This window comes from Brienomyrus brachyistius, unplaced genomic scaffold (genome assembly GCF_023856365.1).
Source record: "Brienomyrus brachyistius isolate T26 unplaced genomic scaffold, BBRACH_0.4 scaffold72, whole genome shotgun sequence".
NCBI classification, from domain to species: Eukaryota; Metazoa; Chordata; class Actinopteri; order Osteoglossiformes; family Mormyridae; genus Brienomyrus; species Brienomyrus brachyistius.
Window position 1 is genome coordinate 349,320 of NW_026042347.1, and position 15,236 is coordinate 364,555.

A 15,236-nucleotide genomic window follows, 5' to 3' on the forward strand; every position below is an offset into this window, starting at 1 on the left:
CCGGGAGAAACGCTGCAGTGTGGAGCGGGGCGGAATAGGTGCCGCGCAAAGCCGGCAAACTAATGATAATACCGTCTACAAACCATCAAAAAAAGCGGATTAAACTACACAGTGAGACGTGCATCATGAAAAACAGAAAGGTTCTCATTACCTCATTAAACAGAAAAATATTGCTCAGAAAAACGGGATTATTATTTTATTAATTCGAAAAAACAGACTTGATTTTTTTCCCAGATGAATGCAATACGCTTCCATAGCGAACCGCTTACCACGCGCGTGACTCTAGATACGGCGCCGCTACCGCGAGGCGTGAGCCCCGCATCTCGCGCACGCGGCCGCTCTAATCTGTTAACATGGGCGCCGAAATGAAATTTGATATTTTCCGCCGCACATGATGCACATCCAGTGTGTCCTGGGCGCTAATTTCTTTTAGCACCGTGGATCAGGAGAACTTTTTAATATTCATGAGTGAAGCCCTACACGATTGGCTGGCTGATTAATATTTATGAGAGGGGCACTACCTCATTGGCCAGTTAACATCGACTTGTGCTGCCTGTTTCTTCTACCTAAAGCAGGGGTGTCCAAATCCAGTCCTGGGGGGCCGGTGCCCTGTGTAGCTCAGCTCTTTCCCTGTTCCACCATAAATAATTCAGCTCAAGAGCTGTGTGGTTATTAGCACAAGGAGATGAATCAGGTGTGTTAAATGAGGGGAAACCCAAAAATGTGCAGGACTCTGGCCCTCCAGGACTGGATTTGGGCTCCCCTGGTTTAAGGCATTCAGTGACCAATCAGTAATATTCTCTCATGAATATTAATGAGTGTTACAGAACCACCCTGTAAAAATGCAAATTCACATTTCGCACATTTGCACGGAAAAGATGGCGGCAGGTGCAGTATTTATCAGAACAGTTTTGGTCACGTTGGAAAAAGGAGTATCTGTCTAACATCGCAACAAGACAGAAATGGCACTCTCCAAGGAGAAACTTGAAGGTTGGAGATGTTGTGATGGAGAAAATGGATGACTTGCCACGCAATGAATGGAGATTAGCACGTGTAATGGACACAACAACTGACAAAGATGGACTTGTAAGAAAGGTAAAGCTTCGTTTTGGAGAAAGGAAGATGGACAAAGGACAATGTTACAGTAAACCTTCTGTAGTGGAACGCCCAGTGCAGAAACTGGTTTTGCTATTGGAGACTGTTTAATTACATTCTGAAGTTTAAGGTTTATTCTGTCATGTAAACTGTGTTTTCATACAATGTAATGTTTACAGGTCAACGGTTACAGGTCATTTCTTCATTAGGAAATCATTATCACTCCGTTTGGTTCCCATTTGAGCTCTAATGATTTGGTGGGAGTTTAAATGACCGTATTAATATTTCGTTTATTCCATTTATTAGTTACAAATGTTATTCCTTGTTTAACTGTATAAGACGAGTGATGCCTTTTATTGTGAAAGAACGGCTTTTATTTTGAAGGAACATAGAACAACAAGCTGCCGTAAACCAGTGTTGCAAACCGCACAGTAGCGGGAAAACTTCATGGAAGTCGAAGCAAGGTGTGTTCCGTGAAAAAGGAATAGTTATATTACGATTCTTTTTTGGTTAATTTCTTAAATACCAGTGATGGTTTTAGCTCCTGAAACAGCTGCGGGAAGATGTAGTGGAGGCATTGAATGGCTTATTAGGATGAATGTGCTGTGTGTATTTCTTTTTAGTGAATTGTGAACGAGGTTGTACAGCTTGCACTGAGACACTGTCCTTTCCTGCTATTGTTTTTGCTTGTTGAACAGCAGATTCTACTTGTGATGCGAGTGTTAAGGTTTTGTCCAGTGTCAGATCCGATTCGAGCAGGAGCCTCTCTCTTATGTTTGAGTTATTCACATGTTCAATCAGCTGATCACGGATCATCTCATCGGTTTTATCATCAAATCCACATTTTGAAGCGAGATCACGCAATACGGCCGCATACTGTATAATAGTCTCGTGAGGTGCTTGTTTTCGCTGTCTGAGGGTATGTCGTTCCACAACAACGTTTACTTTAGGTGTATAATGTTTCTCTAAAGCAGTGACAGCAGAGTCAAAGGAGTCACCTGTATCTGGTAGCGAGTAGAAAGTCCGTTGTCCCTCGGCTCCGAGACAGTGGAGTAGCGTAGCTCTCCTGCGCGCTTCAGGCCAAGCATTTCCCGTTGCATTAATTACCAGTAGGTAGTTCTTGAAAATCCGCATCCACATGTCGAAAGGTATCGGGGGCTCTCCCGGGCACGGCAAAAACATCGGAGGTGCAGGCACGTTTCCAGCCATGGTGAGTCAGCAAAAAAAAGAAGAGGTGAAAACACAAAACTCGTCGCCAGAAATGTAGTGTAGCACTCGAATAACCAGGCCAGAGAATATACAAATGCTGTTAAACGAAATGCTATTTACTTAACAAGCATTACATCAAAAACATCAAGGTAGCACAGCAGTACGGATGTTCGTATTCGTCTCACTCTACTCATCACACTTCTTCCTTTCTCGTCTCTACAGTGTCTGCCTTTCGACACTGCCACCTAGTGTTCTAAGGTTGTAATAAGTCAGTGAACACAACAGCTAGGTTTGCTAAAGCTAAACTTTAGCGGTGCGCCCTTATCCAACCTCCAACCTTGGATAAGGTGAGATGCTTTTATTGTCACTGTGAAAATACAATGAGATGTAATTTGGAGCAAGCCTGTAGACGCCATAGTAAGCATAAAACTACAGACTAACACTTACAGAGTATAAATACAGATAAAAAGCTAAAGATACATAGACCAAAAATAAAAAAGAATAAAAATAAAGAAAAAATTCTGGTGCTAGAAGCAAAGAAACCAGTAGCACATTGTCAGATATTACACAACAAAAGCGTAGCATTGAAAAGCTCCAGGCCGCTGTGCCTGCATGCATTGCCATTTTGGTTTTTGACTCTGTTTACGTTGGAGTGGATGAGTCAGATGGCTGAAGATAGATTACATCACTGCCATCTAGCGGTCAGGGGTATAAATGCCAACAGAAAATGAAAAAGTCTGACAAATTTTTGAGCTGATTAGCTGTGAATTTTGTAAAACAGCAGAGGCGGTTGGCTGGAGATGCACTAATGATCGGCTTGCAGGTAGTAGAACAATGACCAGCTGAGTCTTTCCTCAGTGTTTCTACTTTAAATAGCAAAGGGTATCATAACACACTTTAGAGTACTTGGTGCTTCACTCATTCTTCTATCTTGGTGCCATGTTTCACCATCTCTATCAGTGTCATCAGCATCAGTGAAAAGGTGTCTGGGATGCTGACCTTAGAAGCAGAATTTCAAAGAAGAGCTGAGGAAAGGGGGGCAAAACACCCCCCTTTGAAAACCTCTGAACACTGGGGATAAGAGCCTTAATGAAGGAAAGATCAGCAATTTGCTGTGAAGCACTTAAACTTGGCATAAGAAAAGAGAGACAACATAGCAGAGAATGGTTTCAATCCATCGACCTCTGGGTTATGGGCCCAGCACACTTCCTCTGCGCCACTCTGCTGCACAGTCGGGGCTGGGTGAGTGTTTTCTTAGTGTGTCCACTTTAAACAGCAAAGGGGCTCTGGACACACATAATGGTACTTAGTGCTTCTTTTCAGAGACCCCTAGGTTATAAAGCCCCTGTGAGGTGCAGCATGAGCCTTCCTCAAGCGATGCCTGATTTAACCATGACAAGCAGGTAAAAGACAAAGTGAGACCCAGCAGAGGACATGGCCGTTCTAAGCCTCAGACCTGGTATGGTGATGAAGCTTCCTGTTACACTTTCTACTGCCTTGGTTCATCGCAACAATCAATATGATAAAGAGAAGGAGTCATCCTAGATGGGACCCAGTACGGAAATGACAGATGCTAAAATAAATGCTAAAAACTCAAATGGCCTAATTGTCAGTGTTTGTTATAGACACCTAATGTAGCTGCAGAGGAAAGCAGAATGTTGTATGACGACATCAGGATTATGAGTAATAAAAATGATGTGGTGGTTATGGGTGATTTTAATTTACCAGGGATACAGTGGGACACAGTCTCTGGCTCTTCTGTAAATGAACTGGAGATGGTGGAAGTGGTACAGGATTGTTTTTTTACTCAGTTTAATACCCCTACCAGGGGAGAAGCCATTCTTGATCTTCTTTTTTCTAATAACCAGGATAGGATTGAAAAATTAGAGGTTTTAGAACCACTGGACAGTAGTGATCATAACATGGTTAAATTTCAGGCTAATTTTCGTGTCAGAAGAGTAAAATCCAAAAGAAAAAAATATATTGTGAGGAAGGCAAACTTTAATGGTATGAGACTGAAACTAGAAACTGTGAACAAGTTAAATAGCAAAACGGTTGAAGAGGCATGGGAATTTTTTAAAAGGACAAGAGGACTTCATACCTGTTACCAGCAGAACTAAATCTAGGAAACTACAACCAAGGTGGTTTACTAAGGAAATTAAGAATAAAGTCCGGGGGAGAAGGGCTCTCTTCCACAAATGGAAGATAACTAATGATTTCAAAATAAGGCAGGAGTCTACAGGTTGAGTTAAAAAATGAATGACAAGTATGACATTAAAAGTTTCTTCCAATGTTTTATCTCCAAAAAAGCTCTAAAAGCTGAAATCACTAATCTACAGGATAGTAAGGGCTTTATAATTGAAAATGAAATTAATATAGTAAATGAATTTAATGATTATTGTACATGGGTGTTCACAGTAGAGAACACAAATAACTCACCACCATGTAGATTCATTGAATTATTAGATTTCCAGAAGTCCTTAAGGTCAAAGCTACAGGGTTTTTACAAACTGTATCAGCCTGGATCAAAAACTGGTTTACAGACAGGAAGCAGTGGGTAGTTATTAGAGGCACAATGTCACAGTGGGCCTGCGTTCATTGTGGGATACCATAGGGTTCAATTTTAGGACCACTATTGTTCCTAATTTGCGCCAATGATAGTGACGTCAATACATACAGTAAAATGGTTAAATTTGCTGATGACACCAAGGTACGTGATGTAGCAGATACTGATCTAGCAGCGGAGAGGCTACAATAGGATTTAATTAGCAACTGGGCTGATACCTGGCAGATGAAATTTAAAGTAGATAAATGTAAGGTTATCCATGAAAGGAGCAGAAATATAAAGTACAGATATTTTATGGGTTCCACTGAAATAAAGTTAGCTGATTGTGAGAATGACCTCGGTGCGTATGTTGATGCTTTCATGTTCTACTCTCGTCAGTTTGGGGAAGCAATTAAAAAGGCCAATAGGATGTTAGGTTACATCTCTAGGTGTGTGTAGTTTAAGTTAAGGGAGGTGATGCTACAATTATACTGTACAATTCCTTGGTAAGACCCCACCTAGAATATTGTGTGCAGGTTTGGTCACCATACCTTAAAAAGGACATTGCTGCCTTGGAAAGGGTGCAACGTAGGGCTACAAGAATGATTCCTGGTCTTAGAGGAATGTCTTATGAGGAGAGGTTAGCTGAACTGAATCTGTTCAACCTCTAGGAAAGAAGACTAATGGGGGACATGATTCAGGTATATAGGATTCTAACAGGTCTGGATGCTGTTCAGCCAAATGGCTATTTCAATATTAGTTTATATATTAGAACTTGTGGCCATAGGGGGAAATTAGCGGCAGGACATTTTAAAATGTATTTGTGAAAGCACTTCTTTACACAGCGTGTAGTTGGAGTATGGAATAGTCTTCCTGCTAGTGTAGCCCAAGGTAAAACCCTGGGTTTCTTTAAATCAGAGCTACAGTAGATAAGATTTTAACAACTCTGAGCTATTAGGTAAGTTCTGCCCAGACGAGCTTGATAGGCCGAATGGCCTCCTCTCGTCTGTAAATTTCCTATGTATCCCAGGTGCCCAGTCCAGCTCTGTCCCTGGCTCAGAAGACCAGTGCCTCTTCCATTAGGCCACTGGAGCAACAGGCAGACTTGTGCTTATGACTGGCACAGTTTGCTCAAAATGGAAGCTCAGTAAGCCTTCTGCAAAACTTACATGAATGGAGCTGAATAATACATGCTAAGGAGAGCATGACAGCCATTCAGGCATCTCACTCAAGTGAAGTCAGCGAGTTTCCGCTATGCCTCTTGCCTTTATAGCTGGTAATACAGTGGAATCTATATACAGTGATCACATCTGTCTGGGTGAAATTGATCGCTATAAGCCGATGACCATTATAACCGATTTTTTCCCTTTTTCTTCATGTCTCAGGCAGATTAACATCTGACATTTGTATATGTATTACATGGATATAAGGTAATACAATAGACAGTGTCGCTATTTACAGATTTTTTTGACAATGTACAGTACAGCTGTTTCAAATGCTTTTCAAATTACGATACTGTACTGAACTGTGTATAATTCCAATACGCTATCATACTGTAGTGCCGGCAGCATCTGCATGTCCCAGTGAGCGCGTGTGTATAGCCCTGTGTATGTCTTGTATATAGCCCCTGTTTGTAGTTTGTGCTGTGTATTGGGTTGTCACCTGTGCCTTTAACTGTGGCTGTCCTCGGTTCTTGCCTGATCCTCGGATCTCTTAGCCATTGTGTAATTACTCGCCGTGTGTGTGCCTTACCATCCTTAGTGTAACTTGTCATTCATGGTCATCATGTTATTGTTGTTTGTTGTGCAGTTCCTTTATGGAATAATATAAGGAAACACTTGTGTCAGTCTGCCTCTCGTCAGTTTCATTCACCGCTGCCTCGATTCCTCGCTCTGCTCAGCAGACCCTTTCAATCTTTTGCTGTAGCGCGTTGCACAGATACAGCTGGTAACGTGTCCTTCAAAGCTCACAGTACCTCCTGTCCTTTTTCTAAAGACTCTTACCTACAATACTGAGCAAAAGTCTTGGGCCGCCAAAGAAAATGTTTAATGCTGTTCGTCCGAGTAGTAATTACATAATTGATCAGAAAAAGGACTATTTAACATTAGAATATATGCAAATTAAACTCAGTAGGATAAGCGGTTTGGAAAATGGATGGATGGAAATTAAAAGAAACACAATTTAAACTCACAAGTATTTCTTCTGTTCTCCAAAACGCTACTGATGCCTTTTTGGGTGGTGAGATAAACACCTCTTCAGTTCCCAAACATCTCCTCAGGGGCACCTCAGCCGTTCCACGTACAGTATTATGTAAACTTCACCACCAGCTCATTTTACTCATTAATTTAATAAGTTAACAAAAGTCAAAGAGGTACTAATTAGCCATAAGAGTGATAGTGATAGTGGTCAAGTCAAAAAATAGCTGTATGCATGGGGTGGGACTGCAGATACTGTGGTGACTGTCGGAGAGGCTGTGAAATGACAGAGCTGCCATGTTCTGACAGACATCATTTTATAGTTCTACACCAACATGAAGATCATTTGAACATCATCCTCTTTGACAGCTCAAGACTTTTACACAGTCCTGTATGAAGAGGAGAACATTCTGTGCCCAAAATTACTACTAAACAGTCAAATACGTAGAAAGTTGAGCCACTGCAGAAGTCTAGTGTAATAGAGCCAAAATGCTCTACAGGTAAAAGGCTCACACTGAAGTCATCACACTGACAAAGGAGAATTGTTAGACTGACTTTAAGAAATTTCTTCAAGTGGGAGCACGCAAATGAATTTCAGAATCCCAAATCAGATCTGTAGTTAACACCAAGCTATGGTAAACCAAGTGGCAACTATATACATGTATGGAAATCACACAACCCGAAAAACATATTAATACACAGGTATGTCTGACTCACTATCAAAAACGATGTAAACTTCTGTAGTAGATTAACAGACACAAAAAACCCAGAGGTACACCAACGAAAACACAGTTTTCCAACTAGCAAGTCGCAATTAACTTCTAAATTATCGAAACCCAGCTACATCGATAAGTACAAAAATTACCACGGAACATACATGTATTAGTTTAATAAAGTTTAAGCAGAAATTATCTAAATAAATCCGGCTTTAGTTTTGTTTGCCGGAGCTCGAACGCCGGACATGTCTTACTAAAAGGGCGCGAAGGGGGCAAAGTAACCATGACAACCGCCTGCGGCTGGCGCCACACAACGTCGTTGACCGCAGTCAGACTCTCGCGTGTTTATGTCTGACCGACTCGCGTCGCCATAATGAGATTTAGTCGTACTTACGTTAAAAAAAAGCTCTTACCAACCTCATTTCACTGTATCCTATGCACAGCAATTTATTTAGCTTTCAACAAACTTAATTTTACAGAACAGAATTTCGGTATTGCCTCATCATGAATATATGATAATAAAAAATTCATTAATTTTCTCTAGTCAACGCACTGAATTACGACGGCCAATATTATGTATTATTTTGACAATAATATAAGTAGATTATTCTTTTACTATATGTAAATTCCTTAATTATATTCCATTGCTACTTTACAAAAGCCTTCAGGAAGTTTGGTGTTTTCATGACAACTAACCAAGTGTCTAACCAGTGTTTACCTGAATAATACAGAAAATTAAATGACACTTGTTAAACTCACCTGGACGTACCTTTTACAGTCGTTTAAACCGTCATGAGCAATGCTGAAATCACTGTTGCAAACAGTTCAGCGCGTAACATTGTCATTATTTTTCATCCTTATTAAACAAGGGCACGTTTTTGTGTAGTCTGTGGTGAAATGCATTTTATATTTTCGTTTTTTGAGACACTCTCCCTCCGCCGTGACGCTCCATGGAACCAATACCTTCGGTTCTCTGGGAGTTAAATAAAGGCCCGCCCGCACTGAAATATGATTGGCTTATATGGCTAAGTAAACCAATCAGGTTTACAATCTAGCACTGGCTACATGAAGAGTCACACATAACTTTAAGCGTATATCCACGTTGTTTAACAGCATTCGTTCGCTGAAAAAAATATCGGCGTGTATAGGACCCATCAGAGAAAACTCCTGAGAGTTTCTACAGAAGGCGGCTCGCTTCTGTAACCCCACGTTGGGGCCCTGCGCTGAGACGTCCACGCTATCCAAGTCGCCCCCGACGTCTTTGTACCAGAGCCCTGCCGAAAACTGACTCTCTAGCGTATCCGTAGAAAAATTGAGCAGGGTCTCTATGACTGACCTATAGGGGTGCGTGGCCGACGAAGAACTGATCAGGACGTCGTTCAGACTCACATCCAGCTGGGAGAATATGGCGTTTAGCGGGTACTGTATAATACCGCAGGGGTCGGCGTCAAGCAGGGGGGCTCCATCGGCCCTAACGATCTTGAGCCTTAGATATAGCAGTGTAGAGTTGAGGTCCACATAGAAATTGCCCGACCCCGGTATTAGGAAATCCAAAACATCCTGATCGGTAATGGAATTTAATGGGTTGATTTCTACATAATTGGTCTGATCTATGGATAATTGCGTCATAGGGGCCGCAAACAGGTCCAATTCAGATTTGGTACATTCAGCCGAGAGCCGGTGAGCTAGAGCCATTCTTGTTTACGCTGCGTTTTCTCTCTCTTAAAATATGTCCCCGGGGGGTTTCTTGTTTCTCTTAGCTGGTCGAGACTTGGGAATCCTGACGACTCTGCCAGGTTTTTTTTTTTTTTACGACTTTCCTGAAGGGCTCTCGTTCTACTCCCCCTCCTCCTCCGAGACAGGAATAGCAGACCCGACCCTTCCTGCTTGGGGTCAGCTGTGTTTGTAAAACGGCCGCTGACTACAGAGCTGGCGAGATCCGAACCTATTCCTTTGACCGCCGATTTCAAATGAGGTTTCGCTATGTCGACCCCACGCTTAAGAAAGGGTAAAACAAATCTAAAAGCCCTACTGAGCATGGACCCCAACCCACGCCCGTACATCACGGGGCTCCCCGCAAAACCGGGGAGCCCATGTCCCGCCTGACTGGTGTAATACGTAATAAATCTCTGTGGATTGTGGTAAGCCATTGTTTTCTTTTTTTTTTAAACGGGGCGAAAGTGTAGCTTGACGATCGTTTTTCCGTAGGAGAAATTAATCAGAGTATTCTGATCGTTCTTTATCTCGATATGCAAATTCTGTAGGCTCTGCTTGTTCACCGGTACGTACTGCAGCTTGTGGAACGGCAAAGTGACTACGTCGCCGAACGCACCGTCTATTTTAACGGTTCTGAGGAGCGGGACTACAAATTCCCCCACGTGCTGCGGTTCCACGATGTTACAGTAGACGTACATATTGTAGAATCCCGCGTGAATGTCGCCCGGGTAGGGTGAGGTCGACCCGCTACCTCCTCCTAGGTTATACCACTGACCCGGCTCAAAGCCCAGCATGTAGGCCAGAGTAGGTTTAAATTGGATCTTGTATTTATGGTTTCCCGTCATATTAACCCTTCGTGTAATCTCGCTGTATGAGAAGGAAACTTCGGTACCTAATTTTTTTAACGTAGCGTTGATTTCTGTCACAATCTGTTTCAGAGATTCATAATAGCCCACTTTAATTTTCCGAGGAAAAAGGTAAGGTAGGTCCACTAAAGGATCGGCCTCTCTCTTTGCCTCCGCCTCCGTATCCCGCAATTCAAAAGTATTATCCGGGTGTGTAACATTTCGCCACGTGTAACAATACATGATTTCAGCCAGAGCTACTTCGTAAGGCCCCCGTAGCTCTATAGGTCGCGAGAGCATCACGGTGTAATCCGAACTCTGGTTATCGGGGAAGATGGAGAGACAAGAGTTTGACGGTAGGGTGAGGTAAAAAGAGGGGCGGGCGTCCATTTTCTTTTTTTTTCTTTTTTTTCTCTTTTTTAAAAAATTAAACCTGTATCAAGTCCGACCGCGGTATCCACGAATCGAACCTCGAGGGCCAACCCTGCCAATGTACTAAAATCCACTTTTTCCCCTTTCTGTCGGTCTTTGAGCCTATAACCTTCTCGACCTTGAACGCGCGTCTCGGAGATATTTTGACTTTCTGCAGCTCCGCTTCATAAAATGTTCCCTCGAGTATTTCACCGCTCACGTCCCTCAATTTATATACCGGTGGGGATCTGGGTACACGTTCGCATATGACAAAGTACTCGTCCGTAAATGTCTGCTCGTACTTTTTGTCAAATATCTGACTGTGCTTGGAGACTCTCACAGTGTCCCCTATGTTAAACTTAAAACGTGGCCGTGTGCTTTTTTTCTTCAGGGGACCGTATAGATTATCAAATACTAGATGAGCATTATCGGGCCTGACCTCGGCAGGTTTCATTTTAATAGCGCTGTGAAATGACTGGTTGTACCCCTTTATTAGATCGTCCAACACGTCCACATATCGCCGGGTGTTTTTAGCCGTAAAGTACCTGTACATCCTCTCTTTTAACGTTCGATTAAATCTCTCTACGATGGAAGCTTTAAGTTCACTAGCCGTAGTGAAATGGGTGATTTTATGAGTTTTTAAAAGTTTCTGAAAAGTCCCATTTAAAAACTCCTTACCGGCATCCGTCTGTAGCTTGAGGGGGACGCCCCCCTCGGTTAAAATAGAATCAAAGGCCTCCTTTACAGCTTCCCCAGTCTTGTTTCTTATAGCACGCGCGTAGGCTTTTTTAGAAAAAACATCAATCACCGTAAGGAGGTATTTTAACCCCTCGTTGTATTTGGCCAGCCCTTGCATGTCGCATAAATCGGCCTGCCACTGATACATGGCTCTCGGAACAAACACTCTGTTCCTGGGGAAATTCTTTTTAACCGGTTTATGTAAAGTATAACTGTCTTGCATAGACAGCCAGTCTCTGATGTCATCAGCAGCCACTTTTTTCCCCGTATCTTGCTGCACGGCTCTCTGCAGTCTGGAGACACCTCCGTATGACCCCGGTTGGCTGGGGTCATAGTACGAACTGCTCAAGACGCGAGCTGTAGTCTTGGCAACAGACATGCTTTTCACACACTGAGTGGGGGGAGAGCGGGGTGCGGCGTTTTATAGCTGACTGTGGATGGGGGTTGTTAAGAGACTGAGTGAACATCAGTGAAATTTTGTGTGTTTTTTCTACATTTAACCCATATTGTGTAGTTTGTTTTTTAATTATTATTATTTTACAAAAGAGTTTAGCTGGGGTGGGGATCGAACCCACGCGGACATACGTCCATTGGATCTTAAGTCCAACGCCTTAACCACTCGGCCAACCTGCTCAGCATTTTTACCCGTTATTTTACAAAGACTATTACAACGGTATTCAAGTTTTAATTTTTTTTTATTTTTGCAATTAGTGAAAGATATATTTTAAAAAAGCTGGTATACAATTTGTGAAGGTTACATTTTCAAAATGCAGGTATACATTTAGTTACAGCCGTGACAGTTGTTGAGGTAGATTAGCGATGTCACATGCAGTAAAGTGGATATAGTGGCTTTTTCAACGATACATGTATGTAGAGTAGAAAGCATCTGATTAACATCGATAGGCTGCTTATCATGAAATTTAGAGGTGACTACATCTACTATTAAAGCGTAAAATACAAAAATGTGATTACAGTCAAATTCATTGTCAGGAATACAAGATAGACAAGCGCGTATGAGACTTTCGGGGGAATGTCTTTCACCCTCTGACATCAGTTGAGTAAGTAAATCCATCCCCCGCTGATAATTTTCTCCGACTTGAGAAATCTCAAATAACACTCTATGAAAGCAGCAACAAGCATAATCATCCCGACAATCACTTTTATCAATAGCACGCAACAATAGTGGACTAACTTTTTCTAAAAAAACATTTAACATAAACCGCCGTAAGGGTCTGCTGATACCGTTCCCCATCACAAGATGCTTTTTGTTTTAGTCTCGGGCCTCCCAACGAGTCAGAAATTCTTCTTCCAGGATCTGCTTAAACGCTGGGTTCTGTTCAAACAGATCTTGTTCCAGTCGAGTGATTTCCACCATGCCGTTGCGGGCCTCACGCAGATCGTACAGGATAGCTTCCACGGCCCCCTCCAACCTGCCGGCGGCCGCTCGGATGCCCAGGGTCGATAGAACGTGGGTCAAGGCGGGTGTCAGCCGATCGGTCCAGAGGTCACGCAACACAGAGTCAAAGTGTATGTAAAAGTAATTTCTGCCTGGAGGAAACAGACAAGGGTGTTGTCTCTGACTGGGGTGATCCACTTCACAACCGTAGCAGTTTCTCTCTTGATGCTTCCTGATGACTGAGGTTAAAAGGCCCACTATCATAGCCTTAATACAAGCCAACATCCCACGGCAGAGAGCCGGTCTGGAGAGAAGCGTGCAGATCTCAGGCGTCGGAGGGTCCTCTCCAGGATCAGAGGCCGGTGATGATGGGGGGGTTGGAAGGAGCTCCCCGGGATCAGAGGTCAGGGTTGCTGCTGGAGCCTCATTGTCCCCGCTTTCACCGTCGCTATAATTTGCTGCTGCTGCTGCTGCTGCCATGATGTTTGTGAAAAGGGGTTGTAACAGAGTCCACTTTATATAGCGACGGTGGGTGAGGGGGTGAGGGGGGTCCTTACGGCGTAGGTTTTGTCATCTCCCCGACTCTCCTTAAACATCGCTTGGTAGTAACCAGACTTTTCTTGAATCATCTGCATCCAAATCACTAACGGTATTCTCAGGCCAAAACAGTCGCATTTAGGCCACTGCCATATATTCACCATTCTCTTGTCCAGCTCCCCGGTCACGTCCCACTTCATAATGGTGGTACGCTGTTTACGAGCATCTCTATAGTGCATCTCCATTCTTCCAGTCTCGACCTCAAGGTCGGGGTCGGTGCTCTCCTCCATCATCGGGGTAACGACAGTCTTCAAGTTTCCCCATTCCGTTTCGGAAAAAGTCACCAGATACGGGTCGTCTTTCGGGGGGTCTGGGCCGTCTCCGGTGACCTGAAAGACGCGCAGTTCCTCCGCAACGTTGTCAAAGAGGCAGACCAGTTTATTCCCGTTGGGCAGCTCCCAGATAGCCCTCGGGTCTTCCGACGGTCGCATCATAGGTACCCGTCTACGTGCCGTATGAATCTTCCTGGGAGCCCCCGGAGGCTGCATAATGGCCTCCTGCTCCTGTTGAGTCTTAGAAGGTGAGGTTGAATCTTTCATTTCGGAAGTCCCAGACATGTCTGTATTTTTTGAAAAGATAGAGTTGGCCCTGCAGCGCGAAGCTCCCTATATTCTACACGGCCTGCTCGTGGGGGCGTGGTACGGATGAAGATGATGCCTCTAGGAGGAGGAAAAGGCCCCCCGCTCGACGTAATACAATTTAATTGTCTCTGTCACCCCATATCTGCACGGTCATGTATGACAAACAAAACTATAAACAGAATTTACTGGCGGGCAAATTGTCAGACCGTAGGTGGTACGGCCTTGATGATGCTACTCGTGCCTGTGTAAGAAAATTATCTGTAATTTGGGACGTATGTGAAAACAAAACTTTAAACAGAATTTACTGGAGGGCAAAAGTGTCAGACTCGATGTATGGCCCGCGTGGCCGGGTAGGGGGGCGCCTCGATGGCCAGGTGGCACGGCCCTGCAGAATTTACTGGCGGACAAATTGACAGACTCGATGTATGTCTCGACTTATGACCTTTACAAATTGGCGCCATACGCCGATGTGATACAAACGCTCGCGTGAGGAAAAAACACACGGTCAAAACTAGCGCCGAGCGTTTTTATTGGACGATAGACCCTGCACCTCCTCCTCTCATTCTTTGCTCCAACTTTACCATTTTATCCCACAGTCTCTCACAGTTTCTCTCAGACTCGCGCAGCAGCACGCCTCTCAGCTCTCCCGCATCGCTCTCTCCGAGGATTATCCAAAGCCGTGCGGACCTTTCCGCGCTACCGCACCAGTATGTGAATAAGTCCTTTGCTGATTCTCCGAAGCCCGGGGACCTTACCACGCTACCGCACACCGTACGCTCGCGCTCCATCAGGTAACCCAGCCACGCTCACTCCCGCCCGCGCCCCACAAAATAATAATAATAATAACTTATTCAAATAACACACGCTCATAAGCACTCTCATCAATATCATTTTTAAAATAATACACACTCATAAGCACTCTCCTCAATATCATTTTAAAATAATAAACATTTAAAATAAGCATTTAAAATATTTAAATAAATAATTAAATCCACATGCTATTGCGTCAGTTACACAACCAAGCTCAACCCACTACAACATAAGCTCCGCCCACTGAACTTTTGAACGTGACCTTTGACCCGACCTGTCATTTTGACGAAAGCGGTATTGCATCTCTCTCTTACATGAAATTACTTTCTAAGAACATTTTATTTTGTAATTCAAATTTTTCTTATTTTTCAAACCAAAAAGT

At 43.4% G+C, this 15,236-nt stretch overlaps 1 protein-coding gene and 1 non-coding gene across 2 annotated transcripts in view; one reads left to right on the forward strand and one right to left on the reverse strand.

Annotated features, from left to right (window-relative positions):
* LOC125726463 (intersectin-2-like) overlaps window positions 1-15,236 on the forward strand; it is a 125,127-nt gene that overhangs the window by 77,873 nt on the left and 32,018 nt on the right. The gene's annotated exons all lie outside the window — the stretch shown is intronic.
* trnal-uaa (transfer RNA leucine (anticodon UAA)) lies at window positions 12,021-12,103 on the reverse strand. The gene has a single exon. It is a non-coding gene; the product is annotated as a tRNA-Leu (tRNA).